A 22658-nucleotide genomic window follows, 5' to 3' on the forward strand; every position below is an offset into this window, starting at 1 on the left:
TGATCTACACTACATACAGCTGTAAGAAGAGATGATATATACTACATACTGCTGTAAGAAGAGATGATATACACTACATACTGCTGTAAGAAGAGATGATATATACTACATACTGCTGTAAGAAGAGATGATCTACACTACATACAGCTGTAAGAAGAGATGATATACACTACATACTGCTGTAAGAAGAGATGATATATACTACATACTGCTGTAAGAAGAGATGATCTACACTACATACAGCTGTAAGAAGAGATGATATATACTACATACTGCTGTAAGAAGAGATGATCTACACTACATACAGCTGTAAGAAGAGATGATCTACACTACATACAGCTGTAAGAAGAGATGATATATACTACATACTGCTGTAAGAAGAGATGATCTACACTACATACTGCTGTAAGAAGAGATGATCTACACTACATACTGCTGTAAGAAGAGATGATCTACACTACATACTGCTGTAAGAAGAGATGATCTACACTACATACTGCTGTAAGAAGAGATGATCTACACTACATACAGCTGTAAGAAGAGATGATATATACTACATACTGCTGTAAGAAGAGATGATCTACACTACATACAGCTGTAAGAAGAGATGATATACACTACATACTGCTGTAAGAAGAGATGATATACACTACATACTGCTGTAAGAAGAGATGATCTACACTACATACTGCTGGTAAAAGAGATGATCTACACTACATACAGCTGTAAGAAGAGATGATATATACTACATACTGCTGTAAGAAGAGATGATATACACTACATACTGCTGTAAGTAGAGATGATCTACACTACATACAGCTGTAAGAAGAGATGATATACACTACATACAGCTGGTAAAAGAGATGATATACACTACATACTGCTGTAAGAAGAGATGATCTACACTACATACAGCTGTAAGAAGAGATGATATATACTACATACTGCTGTAAGAAGAGATGATCTACACTACATACAGCTGTAAGAAGAGATGATATATACTACATACTGCTGTAAGAAGAGATGATATATACTACATACTGCTGTAAGAAGAGATGATATACACTACATACTGCTGTAAGAAGAGATGATATACACTACATACAGCTGTTATAATAATAATACTAATTTTTATTTCTATAGCGCCAACATATTCCACAGCACTTTACAATTAAGCGGGGACATGATGCTAGACCCAGCAGATAAACAATCCTTGGTGTTTTGTATTAGGGTAGGGGTGATGTCAGGGGAAGAAGTGTATAGTTGGGTGTCGTCAGCATCGAGATGATACTGGAAGCCAAATCTGCTGATAGTTTGTCCAATAAGGGGTAGTGTATAGAGAGAAGAGGAGGGGGCCTAGGACTGAGCCCTGAGGATCCCCGATAGTAAGGGGATGAGGAGGGGAAGAAGAGCCGGCAAAAGACACAGTGAAGGAGCGGTCAGAGAGGTAGGAGGAGAACCAGGAGAGAACGGTTTCCTTGAGGCCAATAGAGAGGAGCATAGTGAGGAGGAGCTGGTGATCCACAGTGTCGAATGCTGCAGAGAGATCCAGGAGATCAGCAGGGAGCAGTGACCTTTGGATTTGGCTGTTAGTAGATCATTCGAGACTTTAGTGAGGGCAGTTTCAGTAGAGTGTGAGGAGCGGAAACCAGATTGTAAAGGGTCGAGGAGAGAGTTATCTGAGAGATAGCGGATTAGACGGGAGTGAAGCAAGCGTTCCAGGAGTTTAGAGATGAAAGGAAGATTAGAGAGCGGTCTGTAGTTAGCAGTGCAGTTCTGGTCCAGGGATGGCTTTTTAAGTCAAAGGGTTATGATGGCATGTTTAAATGAGGAGGGAAAGATACCTGAAGAAAGAGAGAGGTTCAATCTTTTAGTCAGGTGAGTGGTGACCACCGGTGAGAGGGACTGCAGGAGATGTGAAGGAATGGGGTCACTGTTGCAGGTTGTAGGCCGAGAAGAAGCGAGGAGCTGGGTAACCTCTTCTTGTGTGACAGGCTCAAAGATGGCTAGTGAGCTTGAAGTGCGGTAGGGAAGGGGATCCAGGCACTGAGGAGATTGGGCTGAGATGTCCTGATGGATGTGGTTGATTTTTTCCAAGAAATAAGTGGCCAGATCCTCACTGCTGAGGTTGGTGGTGAGGGCCTGTGCTTTAGGTTTCAGGAGGGAGTTTTACGGTTTGGAAAAGTCGTTTTGGGTTGTTGGACATTGAAGTGATGAGGGTGGTGAAATCGGATTGTTTGGCCAGATGAAGGGCAGAGTTCTAGGTTTTGAGCATGAATTGATAGTGGATGAAGTCCTCTTCTAAAAGAGATTTTCTTCACTGACGCTCAGCACACCTTGAGCAACGCTGGAGAAAACGTGTTTGCATCGTGTGCCAGGGCTGCCGTTGTCTGTGTGGGATCTTTCTGCGAGTAGAAGGAGCTGCTTCATCTAGGGCGCACTTCAGTGTATTGTTGTAGTGTGACAATGCCAAGTGTGGACAGGAGAAGGAGGAGATGGGGGCTAAAGATGTGTGGAGATTGTCCATAAGCTGCTGGGTATTAATGGTACGTGTATTCCTCTAAGTGTGGTAAGTGGGGGTGTCCCGGGTGAAGAGACAATTCTTAACAGAGAAGGAAAGAAGGTTGTGGTCCGAGAGCGGGAGAGGGGAGTTGGTCAAGTCATCCAGCAAGCAGAGCCTGGCAAAAACCAGGTCCAGAGTGTTCCCGTCTTCATGGGTAGGAGAATTAGTAAACTGTGAGAGACGGAATGAAGAAGTTTGAGAAAGTAGATGAGAGGCCGATTGGGAGAGGGGGTCATCGATGGGGATGTTAAAGTCGCCCATGATGAGGGTGGGGATGTCACAGGATAGAAAGTGAGGAAGCCAGGTGGCAAAGTGATCCAAGAAGTGGCGGGGGGAGCCTGGAGGGCGATACACGACTGCCACTCACAGGGAGAAGGGTTTAAAGAGTGTGATGGTGTGGACTTCAAAGGAAGGAAACCTAAGTGAGGGAACCGGGGGGATGACCTGGAAAGCACATTGTGAGGAAAGGAGCAGACCAACCCCTCCACCCTGTCTGTTGCCATGTCTGGCGGTCTGTGAAAATTTCAGCCCACCAAACGAGAGAGCAGCAGCAGCGGTGGTGTCTAGCTGCTGAATCCAGGTTTCTGTGATAGCCAGAAGGTTAAGAGAATTAGAGAGGAAAAAATCATGGATGTAAGTTAGTTTGTTCCACACAGACCGTGCGTTGCAGAGAGCGCAATGGAAATCAATAGGAGAGGGCATGCACTGAACGTTAATAAGATTAGCAGGGTTTCTATATGCAGCTGGAGGAGAGTGGTGTACGCTAGTGGAGGGGGGCCCAGGGTTGGGGGAGATGTCGCCTGCGACTAGTAAAAGGAGAAAGAAGAGAAAGATCAGGTGGTGCAATGATTTGTCTGAACGTTTTGAGTGCTGTATGGAGGTAGTGGATGGTTTGCAGTGGGTGAGGAATGTCAGTAGAGCCTCAGAGTTCTACATGGGAGAGGGGAGAAGGGAAGGGCTGATATAGAGAGAGTGCACAGAATGTTTTGAAGGGCGGGCGAGATGTGAGAAAGCAGCAGTGAAAACAAATAAAAAGCCGATTGATAAGACTAATGCATAATGCAGTATTAGTGACCGAGAAGCATGTTTGGATGAAAGTTTTATGCACCTTCCCTGTCTCCTGCCCTGTCCAACTGCCATGGTCTAACTGCACTTGTAATTATTGCACTTAGAATCTATTGCACGCGTGACCCCGCACGCGTGCTATTTGCAGCCAGTGCTGAATATATATGAAATGAAATGTCTCCTAGAGGCCAGCACCAGTTGGTCATACTGAGTAATTAGCCAATTAGCACTGGGCTAGAGCAGGCAATGCTAGGTAAGATAAACACAGAGGCCATAAACCAATGAAAGAGAAGGCTTTGAACATTTGAAAATAGAAACAAAAAGACAAAAAGATGCAGGACCAAACAATTAAATACCATGGAAAAATGTTGCTAGAGAATCTGACTCTGTTCACACTTATCAGACAGCACACAAACGGATGGATGGATTAAATACCTGTGTGAAGAAGAAGAGAGGAGAGAGATGATATACACTACATACTGCTGTAAGAAGAGATGATCTACACTACATACAGCTGTAAGAAGAGATGATATATACTACATACTGCTGTAAGAAGAGATGATATACACTACATACTGCTGGTAAAAGAGATGATCTACACTACATACTGCTGTAAGAAGAGATGATATATACTACATACTGCTGGTAAAAGAGATGATATACACTACATACTGCTGTAAGAAGAGATGATATATACTACATACTGCTGTAAGAAGAGATGATATACACTACATACTGCTGTAAGTAGAGATGATCTACACTACATACAGCTGTAAGAAGAGATGATATATACTACATACAGCTGTAAGAAGAGATGATATACACTACATACTGCTGGTAAAAGAGATGATCTACACTACATACTGCTGTAAGAAGAGATGATCTACACTACATACAGCTGTAAGAAGAGATGATATATACTACATACTGCTGTAAGAAGAGATGATATACACTACATACTGCTGGTAAAAGAGATGATCTACACTACATACTGCTGTAAGAAGAGATGATCTACACTACATACAGCTGTAAGAAGAGATGATATATACTACATACTGCTGTAAGAAGAGATGATATACACTACATACTGCTGGTAAAAGAGATGATCTACACTACATACTGCTGTAAGAAGAGATGATCTACACTACATACAGCTGTAAGAAGAGATGATATATACTACATACTGCTGTAAGAAGAGATGATATACACTACATACTGCTGGTAAAAGAGATGATCTACACTACATACTGCTGTAAGAAGAGATGATATATACTACATACTGCTGTAAGAAGAGATGATATACACTACATACTGCTGTAAGTAGAGATGATCTACACTACATACAGCTGTAAGAAGAGATGATCTACACTACATACTGCTGTAAGAAGAGATGATATATACTACATACTGCTGTAAGAAGAGATGATCTACACTACATACAGCTGTAAGAAGAGATGATCTACACTACATACTGCTGTAAGAAGAGATGATCTACACTACATACAGCTGTTAGAAGAGATGATCTACACTACATACTGCTGTAAGAAGAGATGATATATACTACATACAGCTGTAAGAAGAGATGATCTACACTACATACAGCTGTAAGAAGAGATGATATATACTACATACTGCTGTAAGAAGAGATGATATATACTACATACAGCTGTAAGAAGAGATGATCTACACTACATACAGCTGTTAGAAGAGATGATCTACACTACATACTGCTGTAAGAAGAGATGATATATACTACATACTGCTGTAAGAAGAGATGATATATACTACATACTGCTGTAAGAAGAGATGATATACACTACATACTGCTGTAAGAAGAGATGATCTACACTACATACAGCTGTAAGAAGAGATGATATATACTACATACTGCTGTAAGAAGAGATGATCTACACTACATACAGCTGTAAGAAGAGATGATCTACACTACATACAGCTGTAAGAAGAGATGATATATACTACATACTGCTGTAAGAAGAGATGATCTACACTACATACTGCTGTAAGAAGAGATGATCTACACTACATACTGCTGTAAGAAGAGATGATCTACACTACATACAGCTGTAAGAAGAGATGATATATACTACATACTGCTGTAAGAAGAGATGATATACACTACATACAGCTGTAAGAAGAGATGATATACACTACATACAGCTGTTATAATAATAATACTAATTTTTATTTCTATAGCGCCAACATATTCCACAGCACTTTACAATTAAGCGGGGACATGATGCTAGACCCAGCAGATAAACAATCCTTGGTGTTTTGTATTAGGGTAGGGGTGATGTCAGGGGAAGAAGTGTATAGTTGGGTGTCGTCAGCATCGAGATGATACTGGAAGCCAAATCTGCTGATAGTTTGTCCAATAAGGGGTAGTGTATAGAGAGAAGAGGAGGGGGCCTAGGACTGAGCCCTGAGGATCCCCGATAGTAAGGGGATGAGGAGGGGAAGAAGAGCCGGCAAAAGACACAGTGAAGGAGCGGTCAGAGAGGTAGGAGGAGAACCAGGAGAGAACGGTTTCCTTGAGGCCAATAGAGAGGAGCATAGTGAGGAGGAGCTGGTGATCCACAGTGTCGAATGCTGCAGAGAGATCCAGGAGATCAGCAGGGAGCAGTGACCTTTGGATTTGGCTGTTAGTAGATCATTCGAGACTTTAGTGAGGGCAGTTTCAGTAGAGTGTGAGGAGCGGAAACCAGATTGTAAAGGGTCGAGGAGAGAGTTATCTGAGAGATAGCGGATTAGACGGGAGTGAAGCAAGCGTTCCAGGAGTTTAGAGATGAAAGGAAGATTAGAGAGCGGTCTGTAGTTAGCAGTGCAGTTCTGGTCCAGGGATGGCTTTTTAAGTCAAAGGGTTATGATGGCATGTTTAAATGAGGAGGGAAAGATACCTGAAGAAAGAGAGAGGTTCAATCTTTTAGTCAGGTGAGTGGTGACCACCGGTGAGAGGGACTGCAGGAGATGTGAAGGAATGGGGTCACTGTTGCAGGTTGTAGGCCGAGAAGAAGCGAGGAGCTGGGTAACCTCTTCTTGTGTGACAGGCTCAAAGATGGCTAGTGAGCTTGAAGTGCGGTAGGGAAGGGGATCCAGGCACTGAGGAGATTGGGCTGAGATGTCCTGATGGATGTGGTTGATTTTTTCCAAGAAATAAGTGGCCAGATCCTCACTGCTGAGGTTGGTGGTGAGGGCCTGTGCTTTAGGTTTCAGGAGGGAGTTTTACGGTTTGGAAAAGTCGTTTTGGGTTGTTGGACATTGAAGTGATGAGGGTGGTGAAATCGGATTGTTTGGCCAGATGAAGGGCAGAGTTCTAGGTTTTGAGCATGAATTGATAGTGGATGAAGTCCTCTTCTAAAAGAGATTTTCTTCACTGACGCTCAGCACACCTTGAGCAACGCTGGAGAAAACGTGTTTGCATCGTGTGCCAGGGCTGCCGTTGTCTGTGTGGGATCTTTCTGCGAGTAGAAGGAGCTGCTTCATCTAGGGCGCACTTCAGTGTATTGTTGTAGTGTGACAATGCCAAGTGTGGACAGGAGAAGGAGGAGATGGGGGCTAAAGATGTGTGGAGATTGTCCATAAGCTGCTGGGTATTAATGGTACGTGTATTCCTCTAAGTGTGGTAAGTGGGGGTGTCCCGGGTGAAGAGACAATTCTTAACAGAGAAGGAAAGAAGGTTGTGGTCCGAGAGCGGGAGAGGGGAGTTGGTCAAGTCATCCAGCAAGCAGAGCCTGGCAAAAACCAGGTCCAGAGTGTTCCCGTCTTCATGGGTAGGAGAATTAGTAAACTGTGAGAGACGGAATGAAGAAGTTTGAGAAAGTAGATGAGAGGCCGATTGGGAGAGGGGGTCATCGATGGGGATGTTAAAGTCGCCCATGATGAGGGTGGGGATGTCACAGGATAGAAAGTGAGGAAGCCAGGTGGCAAAGTGATCCAAGAAGTGGCGGGGGGAGCCTGGAGGGCGATACACGACTGCCACTCACAGGGAGAAGGGTTTAAAGAGTGTGATGGTGTGGACTTCAAAGGAAGGAAACCTAAGTGAGGGAACCGGGGGGATGACCTGGAAAGCACATTGTGAGGAAAGGAGCAGACCAACCCCTCCACCCTGTCTGTTGCCATGTCTGGCGGTCTGTGAAAATTTCAGCCCACCAAACGAGAGAGCAGCAGCAGCGGTGGTGTCTAGCTGCTGAATCCAGGTTTCTGTGATAGCCAGAAGGTTAAGAGAATTAGAGAGGAAAAAATCATGGATGTAAGTTAGTTTGTTCCACACAGACCGTGCGTTGCAGAGAGCGCAATGGAAATCAATAGGAGAGGGCATGCACTGAACGTTAATAAGATTAGCAGGGTTTCTATATGCAGCTGGAGGAGAGTGGTGTACGCTAGTGGAGGGGGGCCCAGGGTTGGGGGAGATGTCGCCTGCGACTAGTAAAAGGAGAAAGAAGAGAAAGATCAGGTGGTGCAATGATTTGTCTGAACGTTTTGAGTGCTGTATGGAGGTAGTGGATGGTTTGCAGTGGGTGAGGAATGTCAGTAGAGCCTCAGAGTTCTACATGGGAGAGGGGAGAAGGGAAGGGCTGATATAGAGAGAGTGCACAGAATGTTTTGAAGGGCGGGCGAGATGTGAGAAAGCAGCAGTGAAAACAAATAAAAAGCCGATTGATAAGACTAATGCATAATGCAGTATTAGTGACCGAGAAGCATGTTTGGATGAAAGTTTTATGCACCTTCCCTGTCTCCTGCCCTGTCCAACTGCCATGGTCTAACTGCACTTGTAATTATTGCACTTAGAATCTATTGCACGCGTGACCCCGCACGCGTGCTATTTGCAGCCAGTGCTGAATATATATGAAATGAAATGTCTCCTAGAGGCCAGCACCAGTTGGTCATACTGAGTAATTAGCCAATTAGCACTGGGCTAGAGCAGGCAATGCTAGGTAAGATAAACACAGAGGCCATAAACCAATGAAAGAGAAGGCTTTGAACATTTGAAAATAGAAACAAAAAGACAAAAAGATGCAGGACCAAACAATTAAATACCATGGAAAAATGTTGCTAGAGAATCTGACTCTGTTCACACTTATCAGACAGCACACAAACGGATGGATGGATTAAATACCTGTGTGAAGAAGAAGAGAGGAGAGAGATGATCTACACTACATACTGCTGTTAGAAGAGATGATATACACTACATACTGCCATTGAAATGACTGTCAGAGACACTTGTCGAATAGGACACTTTGCTGAATAAGGACACGTGCATGCACCCCACACCACGTGCACCCCTTACAATGCATCGAGATTTATAGGAAGGACTATAGCATCAGGTGAGAGGGATTGTGGGAGCTGCTTGGGACTAAATTGCCAGCTGTTCAGCTCACCAGGGGAGTGGAGGCCTGATCAAAGACACAGACCTAACACACTATGCCTCACACAGTATCACACCTTTCACCATCAGATAAAGTCTACAATGATGGAAGGACACAGTGACATAGAATCGTTTCAACATGAGATGTTAGAAGAGATGATCACACTACAGGAAGCGCTAATATCTTAGAGGGAAAAAAACTAAATCTGGAAGAAACAAAGAAGAATAGCAAAAGAGGAGACAGAGAGACTAATTGCCAAGGAAAGTAAAACCAATCCCAAACTGTTCATTAACTATAGAAACAGTAAAAGGATTCAAACTGATGGCGTTGGCCCATTGAAAAATAACCTGGGTAAAATCCTAGAGGGCGATGAGGGGAAAGCAAACCTACTCAATTTATCGCAGGAAATGCAGAGTGATAAAGTAAATCCTCCGCTAAATATCACCCACCTAACCCAGGAGGAAGCTCAGAAACGCCTAAAGAATATCAAAATAGACAAGTCACCAGGCCCAGATGACATACACCCCCGGGTACTAAAAGAATTAAGTCATGTGATAGACAGGCCGCTGTATCTTAGATTCAAGCACTCTTTATGGACAGGGACTGTCCCACTAGACTGGCGCCAAGCAAATGTGGGACCAATATTCAAAAAGGGGTCTAAAAGTGACCCTGGGAACTAGAGAGCAGTCAGCTTAACGTCTGTTGTGGGTAAATTGTTTGAAGGATTTCTTAGAGATGCTATTGTAGAATATCTTAATGAGAAGAACTGTCTAACTCCATATCAACATGGATTCATGAGGGATCGCTCCTGATCGCCTTCTACGAGGAGGTGAGCTCACAGCTGGACCGGGGAGAGTCAGTGGATGTTGTAGACCTTGACTTCTCCAAAGCGTTTGATACCGTGCCACACAAAAGGTTGGTCGATAAAATGAGAATGCTTGGTCTGGGGGATAATGTGTGCAAGTGGGTAAATAGCTGGCTGAGTGATAGAAAGCAGAGGGTGGTTATCAATGGAGTAAGCTCAGGAGGTGTCAGGGTTACTAGCGGGGGGCCTCAAGGGTCTGTCTTGGGCCCTATATTATTTAATATATTTATTAATGATCTAGTGGAAGGGTTGCATAGTAAAATAGCAATATTTGCAGATGATACTAAACTTTGTAAAGTAGTTAATACAGATGAGGATAGGGCACAGCTACAGGAGGATTTAGATAAATTGGGGAGTTGGGCCAAAAAATGGCAAATGGGGTTCAATGCCGATAAATGTAAGGTCATGCACATGGGAAAGAAAAACAGCAGTCACCCATACATATTAAATGGGAAACCGTTGGGGAAATCGGACATGGAGAAGGACCTGGGCGTCTTGGTTAACAGCAAATTCAATTGGAGTGCCCAGTGTCAGGCAGCAGCTGCCAAGGCAAATAGAGTCATGGCATGCATCAGAAGAGGAATAGGGGCATATGATGAGAACATTGTTCTTCCTCTGTATAAAGCGCTGGTAAGGCCGCACTTACAATATTGGGCACAGTTCTGGCCTCCGGTGCTCAGGAAACACATATTGGAGCTAGAGAGGGTACAAAGGAGGGCGACTAAGGTAAGAAAGGGAATGGAGGGACTAGAATACCCAGAGAGGTTGTCAAAATTAGGCCTAGTTACATTGGAAAAGAGAAGGCTTAGGGGAGACCTCATAAACATGTAGAAATACATCAGGGGGCAGTACAGAGATCTCTCCCATGACCTGTTTAGACCAAGGATGGTGACAAAGACGAGGGGGCACACTATGCGTCTGGAGGAAAGGAGGTTCCTGCACCAGCATAGAAGGGGATTCTTTACGGTCAGAGCCGTGAGACTCTGGAACTCTCTGGGAGAGGAAGTGGTGATGTCCAACTCACTTAATGAGTTCAAGAGAGGCCTGGACGCCTTTCTGGAGAACAAGAAAATTACATCTTATGCTTAGTGATAGTTAATTAATCCAGGGATTTAATCTGACTGCCAGATTGGTGTCGGGAAGTGAATTTTTCATCAGTGATGTCAATTGGCCTATCCCGCATGGTATAGGAATAGCGGAATAGCTGCAGTGCACAACAAATAGGCTGAACTGGATGGACGCTTGGCTTTTTTCGGCCTTATCAACTATGGAACTATGTAACTATGTACATACTGCTGGTAGAAGAGATGATCTACACTACATACTGCTGGTAAAAGAGATGATATACACTACATACTGCTGGTAAAAGAGATGATATATACTACATACTGCTGTAAGAAGAGATGATCTACACTACATACAGCTGTAAGAAGAGATGATATATACTACATACTGCTGTAAGAAGAGATGATATACACTACATACAGCTGTAAGAAGAGATGATATACACTACATACTGCTGTAAGAAGAGATGATATATACTACATACAGCTGTAAGAAGAGATGATCTACACTACATACAGCTGTAAGAAGAGATGATCTACACTACATACAGCTGTAAGAAGAGATGATATATACTACATACAGCTGTAAGAAGAGATGATCTACACTACATACTGCTGTAAGAAGAGATGATATATACTACATACAGCTGTAAGAAGAGATGATCTACACTACATACAGCTGTAAGAAGAGATGATCTACACTACATACAGCTGTAAGAAGAGATGATATACACTACATACTGCTGTAAGAAGAGATGATATACACTACATACAGCTGTAAGAAGAGATGATATATACTACATACTGCTGTAAGAAGAGATGATATACACTACATACTGCTGTAAGTAGAGATGATATACACTACATACTGCTGTAAGTAGAGATGATATACACTACATACAGCTGTAAGAAGAGATGATATACACTACATACTGCTGTAAGAAGAGATGATATATACTACATACTGCTGTAAGAAGAGATGATCTACACTACATACTGCTGTAAGAAGAGATGATCTACACTACATACAGCTGTAAGAAGAGATGATATATACTACATACTGCTGTAAGAAGAGATGATCTACACTACATACTGCTGTAAGAAGAGATGATATATACTACATACTGCTGTAAGAAGAGATGATCTACACTACATACAGCTGTAAGAAGAGATGATATACACTACATACAGCTGTAAGAAGAGATGATATATACTACATACTGCTGTAAGAAGAGATGATATACACTACATACTGCTGTAAGTAGAGATGATCTACACTACATACAGCTGTAAGAAGAGATGATATACACTACATACTGCTGGTAAAAGAGATGATCTACACTACATACAGCTGTAAGAAGAGATGATATATACTACATACTGCTGTAAGAAGAGATGATATACACTACATACTGCTGTAAGAAGAGATGATATATACTACATACTGCTGTAAGAAGAGATGATATACACTACATACTGCTGTAAGAAGAGATGATCTACACTACATACAGCTGTAAGAAGAGATGATCTACACTACATACAGCTGTAAGAAGAGATGATATATACTACATACTGCTGTAAGAAGAGATGATCTACACTACATACTGCTGTAAGAAGAGATGATCTACACTACATACTGCTGTAAGAAGAGATGATCTACACTACATACAGCTGTAAGAAGAGATGATATATACTACATACTGCTGTAAGAAGAGATGATCTACACTACATACTGCTGGTAAAAGAGATGATCTACACTACATACAGCTGTTAGAAGAGATGATCTACACTACATACAGCTGTAAGAAGAGATGATCTACACTACATACAGCTGTAAGAAGAGATGATATATACTACATACTGCTGTAAGAAGAGATGATATATACTACATACTGCTGTAAGAAGAGATGATATATACTACATACTGCTGGTAAAAGAGATGATCTACACTACATACTGCTGTAAGAAGAGATGATATACACTACATACAGCTGTAAGAAGAGATGATCTACACTACATACAGCTGTAAGAAGAGATGATATATACTACATACTGCTGTAAGAAGAGATGATATATACTACATACTGCTGTAAGAAGAGATGATATATACTACATACTGCTGTAAGAAGAGATGATCTACACTACATACTGCTGTAAGAAGAGATGATCTACACTACATACTGCTGTAAGAAGAGATGATCTACACTACATACAGCTGTAAGAAGAGATGATATATACTACATACTGCTGTAAGAAGAGATGATCTACACTACATACTGCTGGTAAAAGAGATGATCTACACTACATACAGCTGTTAGAAGAGATGATCTACACTACATACTGCTGTAAGAAGAGATGATATACACTACATACTGCTGTAAGAAGAGATGATATACACTACATACTGCTGTAAGAAGAGATGATCTACACTACATACAGCTGTAAGAAGAGATGATATACACTACATACAGCTGTAAGAAGAGATGATCTACACTACATACAGCTGTAAGAAGAGATGATATATACTACATACAGCTGTAAGAAGAGATGATCTACACTACATACAGCTGTAAGAAGAGATGATATATACTACATACTGCTGTAAGAAGAGATGATCTACACTACATACTGCTGGTAAAAGAGATGATCTACACTACATACAGCTGTTAGAAGAGATGATCTACACTACATACAGCTGTAAGAAGAGATGATATACACTACATACTGCTGTAAGAAGAGATGATCTACACTACATACTGCTGTAAGAAGAGATGATATACACTACATACTGCTGTAAGAAGAGATGATATATACTACATACAGCTGTAAGAAGAGATGATATACACTACATACTGCTGTAAGAAGAGATGATATACACTACATACTGCTGTAAGAAGAGATGATATACACTACATACTGCTGTAAGAAGAGATGATATACACTACATACAGCTGTAAGAAGAGATGATATATACTACATACTGCTGTAAGAAGAGATGATATATACTACATACAGCTGTAAGAAGAGATGATATATACTACATACAGCTGTAAGAAGAGATGATATACACTACATACAGCTGTAAGAAGAGATGATATACACTACATACAGCTGTAAGAAGAGATGATATACACTACATACAGCTGTAAGAAGAGATGATATACACTACATACAGCTGTAAGAAGAGATGATCTACACTACATACTGGTGTAAGAGATGATATATACTACATACAGCTGTAAGAAGAGATGATCTACACTACATACAGCTGTAAGAAGAGATGATATACACTACATACTGCTGGTAAAAGAGATGATATATACTACATACTGCTGTAAGAAGAGATGATCTACACTACATACAGCTGTAAGAAGAGATGATCTACACTACATACAGCTGTAAGAAGAGATGATCTACACTACATACAGCTGTAAGAAGAGATGATATATACTACATACTGCTGTAAGAAGAGATGATCTACACTACATACTGCTGTAAGAAGAGATGATCTACACTACATACTGCTGTAAGAAGAGATGATCTACACTACATACAGCTGTAAGAAGAGATGATCTACACTACATACAGCTGTAAGAAGAGATGATCTACACTACATACAGCTGTAAGAAGAGATGATATATACTACATACTGCTGTAAGAAGAGATGATCTACACTACATACTGCTGTAAGAAGAGATGATCTACACTACATACTGCTGTAAGAAGAGATGATCTACACTACATACTGCTGTAAGAAGAGATGATCTACACTACATACAGCTGTAAGAAGAGATGATCTACACTACATACTGCTGTAAGAAGAGATGATCTACACTACATACTGCTGGTAAAAGAGATGATCTACACTACATACAGCTGTTAGAAGAGATGATCTACACTACATACAGCTGTAAGAAGAGATGATCTACACTACATACTGCTGTAAGAAGAGATGATATACACTACATACAGCTGTAAGAAGAGATGATCTACACTACATACAGCTGTAAGAAGAGATGATATATACTACATACAGCTGTAAGAAGAGATGATCTACACTACATACAGCTGTAAGAAGAGATGATATATACTACATACTGCTGTAAGAAGAGATGATATACACTACATACTGCTGTAAGAAGAGATGATCTACACTACATACAGCTGTAAGAAGAGATGATATACACTACATACTGCTGTAAGAAGAGATGATATATACTACATACTGCTGTAAGTAGAGATGATCTACACTACATACAGCTGTAAGTAGAGATGATCTACACTACATACAGCTGTAAGAAGAGATGATATACACTACATACTGCTGGTAAAAGAGATGATCTACACTACATACAGCTGTAAGAAGAGATGATCTACACTACATACTGCTGTAAGAAGAGATGATATACACTACATACAGCTGTTAGAAGAGATGATATATACTACATACTGCTGTAAGAAGAGATGATCTACACTACATACAGCTGTAAGAAGAGATGATCTACACTACATACAGCTGTAAGAAGAGATGATCTACACTACATACAGCTGTAAGAAGAGATGATATATACTACATACTGCTGGTAAAAGAGATGATCTACACTACATACTGCTGTAAGAAGAGATGATATATACTACATACTGCTGTAAGAAGAGATGATATACACTACATACTGCTGTAAGTAGAGATGATCTACACTACATACAGCTGTAAGAAGAGATGATATACACTACATACTGCTGGTAAAAGAGATGATATACACTACATACAGCTGTAAGAAGAGATGATATACACTACATACTGCTGGTAAAAGAGATGATATATACTACATACTGCTGTAAGAAGAGATGATATACACTACATACAGCTGTAAGAAGAGATGATATACACTACATACTGCTGTAAGAAGAGATGATATACACTACATACTGCTGTAAGAAGAGATGATATACACTACATACAGCTGTTATAATAATAATACTAATTTTTATTTCTATAGCGCCAACATATTCCACAGCACTTTACAATTAAGCGGGGACATGATGCTAGACCCAGCAGATAAACAATCCTTGGTGTTTTGTATTAGGGTAGGGGTGATGTCAGGGGAAGAAGTGTATAGTTGGGTGTCGTCAGCATCGAGATGATACTGGAAGCCAAATCTGCTGATAGTTTGTCCAATAAGGGGTAGTGTATAGAGAGAAGAGGAGGGGGCCTAGGACTGAGCCCTGAGGATCCCCGATAGTAAGGGGATGAGGAGGGGAAGAAGAGCCGGCAAAAGACACAGTGAAGGAGCGGTCAGAGAGGTAGGAGGAGAACCAGGAGAGAACGGTTTCCTTGAGGCCAATAGAGAGGAGCATAGTGAGGAGGAGCTGGTGATCCACAGTGTCGAATGCTGCAGAGAGATCCAGGAGATCAGCAGGGAGCAGTGACCTTTGGATTTGGCTGTTAGTAGATCATTCGAGACTTTAGTGAGGGCAGTTTCAGTAGAGTGTGAGGAGCGGAAACCAGATTGTAAAGGGTCGAGGAGAGAGTTATCTGAGAGATAGCGGATTAGACGGGAGTGAAGCAAGCGTTCCAGGAGTTTAGAGATGAAAGGAAGATTAGAGAGCGGTCTGTAGTTAGCAGTGCAGTTCTGGTCCAGGGATGGCTTTTTAAGTCAAAGGGTTATGATGGCATGTTTAAATGAGGAGGGAAAGATACCTGAAGAAAGAGAGAGGTTCAATCTTTTAGTCAGGTGAGTGGTGACCACCGGTGAGAGGGACTGCAGGAGATGTGAAGGAATGGGGTCACTGTTGCAGGTTGTAGGCCGAGAAGAAGCGAGGAGCTGGGTAACCTCTTCTTGTGTGACAGGCTCAAAGATGGCTAGTGAGCTTGAAGTGCGGTAGGGAAGGGGATCCAGGCACTGAGGAGATTGGGCTGAGATGTCCTGATGGATGTGGTTGATTTTTTCCAAGAAATAAGTGGCCAGATCCTCACTGCTGAGGTTGGTGGTGAGGGCCTGTGCTTTAGGTTTCAGGAGGGAGTTTTACGGTTTGGAAAAGTCGTTTTGGGTTGTTGGACATTGAAGTGATGAGGGTGGTGAAATCGGATTGTTTGGCCAGATGAAGGGCAGAGTTCTAGGTTTTGAGCATGAATTGATAGTGGATGAAGTCCTCTTCTAAAAGAGATTTTCTTCACTGACGCTCAGCACACCTTGAGCAACGCTGGAGAAAACGTGTTTGCATCGTGTGCCAGGGCTGCCGTTGTCTGTGTGGGATCTTTCTGCGAGTAGAAGGAGCTGCTTCATCTAGGGCGCACTTCAGTGTATTGTTGTAGTGTGACAATGCCAAGTGTGGACAGGAGAAGGAGGAGATGGGGGCTAAAGATGTGTGGAGATTGTCCATAAGCTGCTGGGTATTAATGGTACGTGTATTCCTCTAAGTGTGGTAAGTGGGGGTGTCCCGGGTGAAGAGACAATTCTTAACAGAGAAGGAAAGAAGGTTGTGGTCCGAGAGCGGGAGAGGGGAGTTGGTCAAGTCATCCAGCAAGCAGAGCCTGGCAAAAACCAGGTCCAGAGTGTTCCCGTCTTCATGGGTAGGAGAATTAGTAAACTGTGAGAGACGGAATGAAGAAGTTTGAGAAAGTAGATGAGAGGCCGATTGGGAGAGGGGGTCATCGATGGGGATGTTAAAGTCGCCCATGATGAGGGTGGGGATGTCACAGGATAGAAAGTGAGGAAGCCAGGTGGCAAAGTGATCCAAGAAGTGGCGGGGGGAGCCTGGAGGGCGATACACGACTGCCACTCACAGGGAGAAGGGTTTAAAGAGTGTGATGGTGTGGACTTCAAAGGAAGGAAACCTAAGTGAGGGAACCGGGGGGATGACCTGGAAAGCACATTGTGAGGAAAGGAGCAGACCAACCCCTCCACCCTGTCTGTTGCCATGTCTGGCGGTCTGTGAAAATTTCAGCCCACCAAACGAGAGAGCAGCAGCAGCGGTGGTGTCTAGCTGCTGAATCCAGGTTTCTGTGATAGCCAGAAGGTTAAGAGAATTAGAGAGGAAAAAATCATGGATGTAAGTTAGTTTGTTCCACACAGACCGTGCGTTGCAGAGAGCGCAATGGAAATCAATAGGAGAGGGCATGCACTGAACGTTAATAAGATTAGCAGGGTTTCTATATGCAGCTGGAGGAGAGTGGTGTACGCTAGTGGAGGGGGGCCCAGGGTTGGGGGAGATGTCGCCTGCGACTAGTAAAAGGAGAAAGAAGAGAAAGATCAGGTGGTGCAATGATTTGTCTGAACGTTTTGAGTGCTGTATGGAGGTAGTGGATGGTTTGCAGTGGGTGAGGAATGTCAGTAGAGCCTCAGAGTTCTACATGGGAGAGGGGAGAAGGGAAGGGCTGATATAGAGAGAGTGCACAGAATGTTTTGAAGGGCGGGCGAGATGTGAGAAAGCAGCAGTGAAAACAAATAAAAAGCCGATTGATAAGACTAATGCATAATGCAGTATTAGTGACCGAGAAGCATGTTTGGATGAAAGTTTTATGCACCTTCCCTGTCTCCTGCCCTGTCCAACTGCCATGGTCTAACTGCACTTGTAATTATTGCACTTAGAATCTATTGCACGCGTGACCCCGCACGCGTGCTATTTGCAGCCAGTGCTGAATATATATGAAATGAAATGTCTCCTAGAGGCCAGCACCAGTTGGTCATACTGAGTAATTAGCCAATTAGCACTGGGCTAGAGCAGGCAATGCTAGGTAAGATAAACACAGAGGCCATAAACCAATGAAAGAGAAGGCTTTGAACATTTGAAAATAGAAACAAAAAGACAAAAAGATGCAGGACCAAACAATTAAATACCATGGAAAAATGTTGCTAGAGAATCTGACTCTGTTCACACTTATCAGACAGCACACAAACGGATGGATGGATTAAATACCTGTGTGAAGAAGAAGAGAGGAGAGAGATGATCTACACTACATACTGCTGTTAGAAGAGATGATATACACTACATACTGCCATTGAAATGACTGTCAGAGACACTTGTCGAATAGGACACTTTGCTGAATAAGGACACGTGCATGCACCCCACACCACGTGCACCCCTTACAATGCATCGAGATTTATAGGAAGGACTATAGCATCAGGTGAGAGGGATTGTGGGAGCTGCTTGGGACTAAATTGCCAGCTGTTCAGCTCACCAGGGGAGTGGAGGCCTGATCAAAGACACAGACCTAACACACTATGCCTCACACAGTATCACACCTTTCACCATCAGATAAAGTCTACAATGATGGAAGGACACAGTGACATAGAATCGTTTCAACATGAGATGTTAGAAGAGATGATCACACTACAGGAAGCGCTAATATCTTAGAGGGAAAAAAACTAAATCTGGAAGAAACAAAGAAGAATAGCAAAAGAGGAGACAGAGAGACTAATTGCCAAGGAAAGTAAAACCAATCCCAAACTGTTCATTAACTATAGAAACAGTAAAAGGATTCAAACTGATGGCGTTGGCCCATTGAAAAATAACCTGGGTAAAATCCTAGAGGGCGATGAGGGGAAAGCAAACCTACTCAATTTATCGCAGGAAATGCAGAGTGATAAAGTAAATCCTCCGCTAAATATCACCCACCTAACCCAGGAGGAAGCTCAGAAACGCCTAAAGAATATCAAAATAGACAAGTCACCAGGCCCAGATGACATACACCCCCGGGTACTAAAAGAATTAAGTCATGTGATAGACAGGCCGCTGTATCTTAGATTCAAGCACTCTTTATGGACAGGGACTGTCCCACTAGACTGGCGCCAAGCAAATGTGGGACCAATATTCAAAAAGGGGTCTAAAAGTGACCCTGGGAACTAGAGAGCAGTCAGCTTAACGTCTGTTGTGGGTAAATTGTTTGAAGGATTTCTTAGAGATGCTATTGTAGAATATCTTAATGAGAAGAACTGTCTAACTCCATATCAACATGGATTCATGAGGGATCGCTCCTGATCGCCTTCTACGAGGAGGTGAGCTCACAGCTGGACCGGGGAGAGTCAGTGGATGTTGTAGACCTTGACTTCTCCAAAGCGTTTGATACCGTGCCACACAAAAGGTTGGTCGATAAAATGAGAATGCTTGGTCTGGGGGATAATGTGTGCAAGTGGGTAAATAGCTGGCTGAGTGATAGAAAGCAGAGGGTGGTTATCAATGGAGTAAGCTCAGGAGGTGTCAGGGTTACTAGCGGGGGGCCTCAAGGGTCTGTCTTGGGCCCTATATTATTTAATATATTTATTAATGATCTAGTGGAAGGGTTGCATAGTAAAATAGCAATATTTGCAGATGATACTAAACTTTGTAAAGTAGTTAATACAGATGAGGATAGGGCACAGCTACAGGAGGATTTAGATAAATTGGGGAGTTGGGCCAAAAAATGGCAAATGGGGTTCAATGCCGATAAATGTAAGGTCATGCACATGGGAAAGAAAAACAGCAGTCACCCATACATATTAAATGGGAAACCGTTGGGGAAATCGGACATGGAGAAGGACCTGGGCGTCTTGGTTAACAGCAAATTCAATTGGAGTGCCCAGTGTCAGGCAGCAGCTGCCAAGGCAAATAGAGTCATGGCATGCATCAGAAGAGGAATAGGGGCATATGATGAGAACATTGTTCTTCCTCTGTATAAAGCGCTGGTAAGGCCGCACTTACAATATTGGGCACAGTTCTGGCCTCCGGTGCTCAGGAAACACATATTGGAGCTAGAGAGGGTACAAAGGAGGGCGACTAAGGTAAGAAAGGGAATGGAGGGACTAGAATACCCAGAGAGGTTGTCAAAATTAGGCCTAGTTACATTGGAAAAGAGAAGGCTTAGGGGAGACCTCATAAACATGTAGAAATACATCAGGGGGCAGTACAGAGATCTCTCCCATGACCTGTTTAGACCAAGGATGGTGACAAAGACGAGGGGGCACACTATGCGTCTGGAGGAAAGGAGGTTCCTGCACCAGCATAGAAGGGGATTCTTTACGGTCAGAGCCGTGAGACTCTGGAACTCTCTGGGAGAGGAAGTGGTGATGTCCAACTCACTTAATGAGTTCAAGAGAGGCCTGGACGCCTTTCTGGAGAACAAGAAAATTACATCTTATGCTTAGTGATAGTTAATTAATCCAGGGATTTAATCTGACTGCCAGATTGGTGTCGGGAAGTGAATTTTTCATCAGTGATGTCAATTGGCCTATCCCGCATGGTATAGGAATAGCGGAATAGCTGCAGTGCACAACAAATAGGCTGAACTGGATGGACGCTTGGCTTTTTTCGGCCTTATCAACTATGGAACTATGTAACTATGTACATACTGCTGGTAGAAGAGATGATCTACACTACATACTGCTGGTAAAAGAGATGATATACACTACATACTGCTGGTAAAAGAGATGATATATACTACATACTGCTGTAAGAAGAGATGATCTACACTACATACAGCTGTAAGAAGAGATGATATATACTACATACAGCTGTAAGAAGAGATGATCTACACTACATACAGCTGAAAGAAGAGATGATATATACTACATACAGCTGTAAGAAGAGATGATATACACTACATACTGGTGTAAGAAGAGATGATATACACTACATACTGCTGGTAAAAGAGATGATCTACACTACATACAGCTGTTAGAAGAGATGATCTACACTACATACTGCTGTAAGAAGAGATGATCTACACTACATACAGCTGTAAGAAGAGATGATATATACTACATACTGCTGTAAGAAGAGATGATCTACACTACATACAGCTGTAAGAAGAGATGATATATACTACATACAGCTGTAAGAAGAGATGATATACACTACATACTGCTGTAAGAAGAGATGATATACACTACATACTGCTGTAAGAAGAGATGATATACACTACATACTGCTGTAAGAAGAGATGATCTACACTACATACAGCTGTAAGAAGAGATGATATATACTACATACTGCTGTAAGAAGAGATGATATACACTACATACTGCTGTAAGAAGAGATGATATATACTACATACTGCTGTAAGAAGAGATGATATACACTACATACTGCTGTAAGAAGAGATGATCTACACTACATACAGCTGTAAGAAGAGATGATCTACACTACATACAGCTGTAAGAAGAGATGATATATACTACATACTGCTGTAAGAAGAGATGATCTACACTACATACTGCTGTAAGAAGAGATGATCTACACTACATACTGCTGTAAGAAGAGATGATCTACACTACATACAGCTGTAAGAAGAGATGATATATACTACATACTGCTGTAAGAAGAGATGATCTACACTACATACTGCTGGTAAAAGAGATGATCTACACTACATACAGCTGTTAGAAGAGATGATCTACACTACATACAGCTGTAAGAAGAGATGATCTACACTACATACTGCTGTAAGAAGAGATGATATACACTACATACAGCTGTAAGAAGAGATGATCTACACTACATACAGCTGTAAGAAGAGATGATATATACTACATACAGCTGTAAGAAGAGATGATCTACACTACATACAGCTGTAAGAAGAGATGATATATACTACATACTGCTGTAAGAAGAGATGATATATACTACATACTGCTGTAAGAAGAGATGATATATACTACATACTGCTGTAAGAAGAGATGATCTACACTACATACTGCTGTAAGAAGAGATGATCTACACTACATACTGCTGTAAGAAGA

The sequence above is a fragment of the Phyllobates terribilis genome, unplaced genomic scaffold (assembly GCF_046119375.1).
Source record: "Phyllobates terribilis strain yellow unplaced genomic scaffold, ASM4611937v1 Scaffold_25__1_contigs__length_18738178, whole genome shotgun sequence".
Classification (NCBI taxonomy): Eukaryota; Metazoa; Chordata; class Amphibia; order Anura; family Dendrobatidae; genus Phyllobates; species Phyllobates terribilis.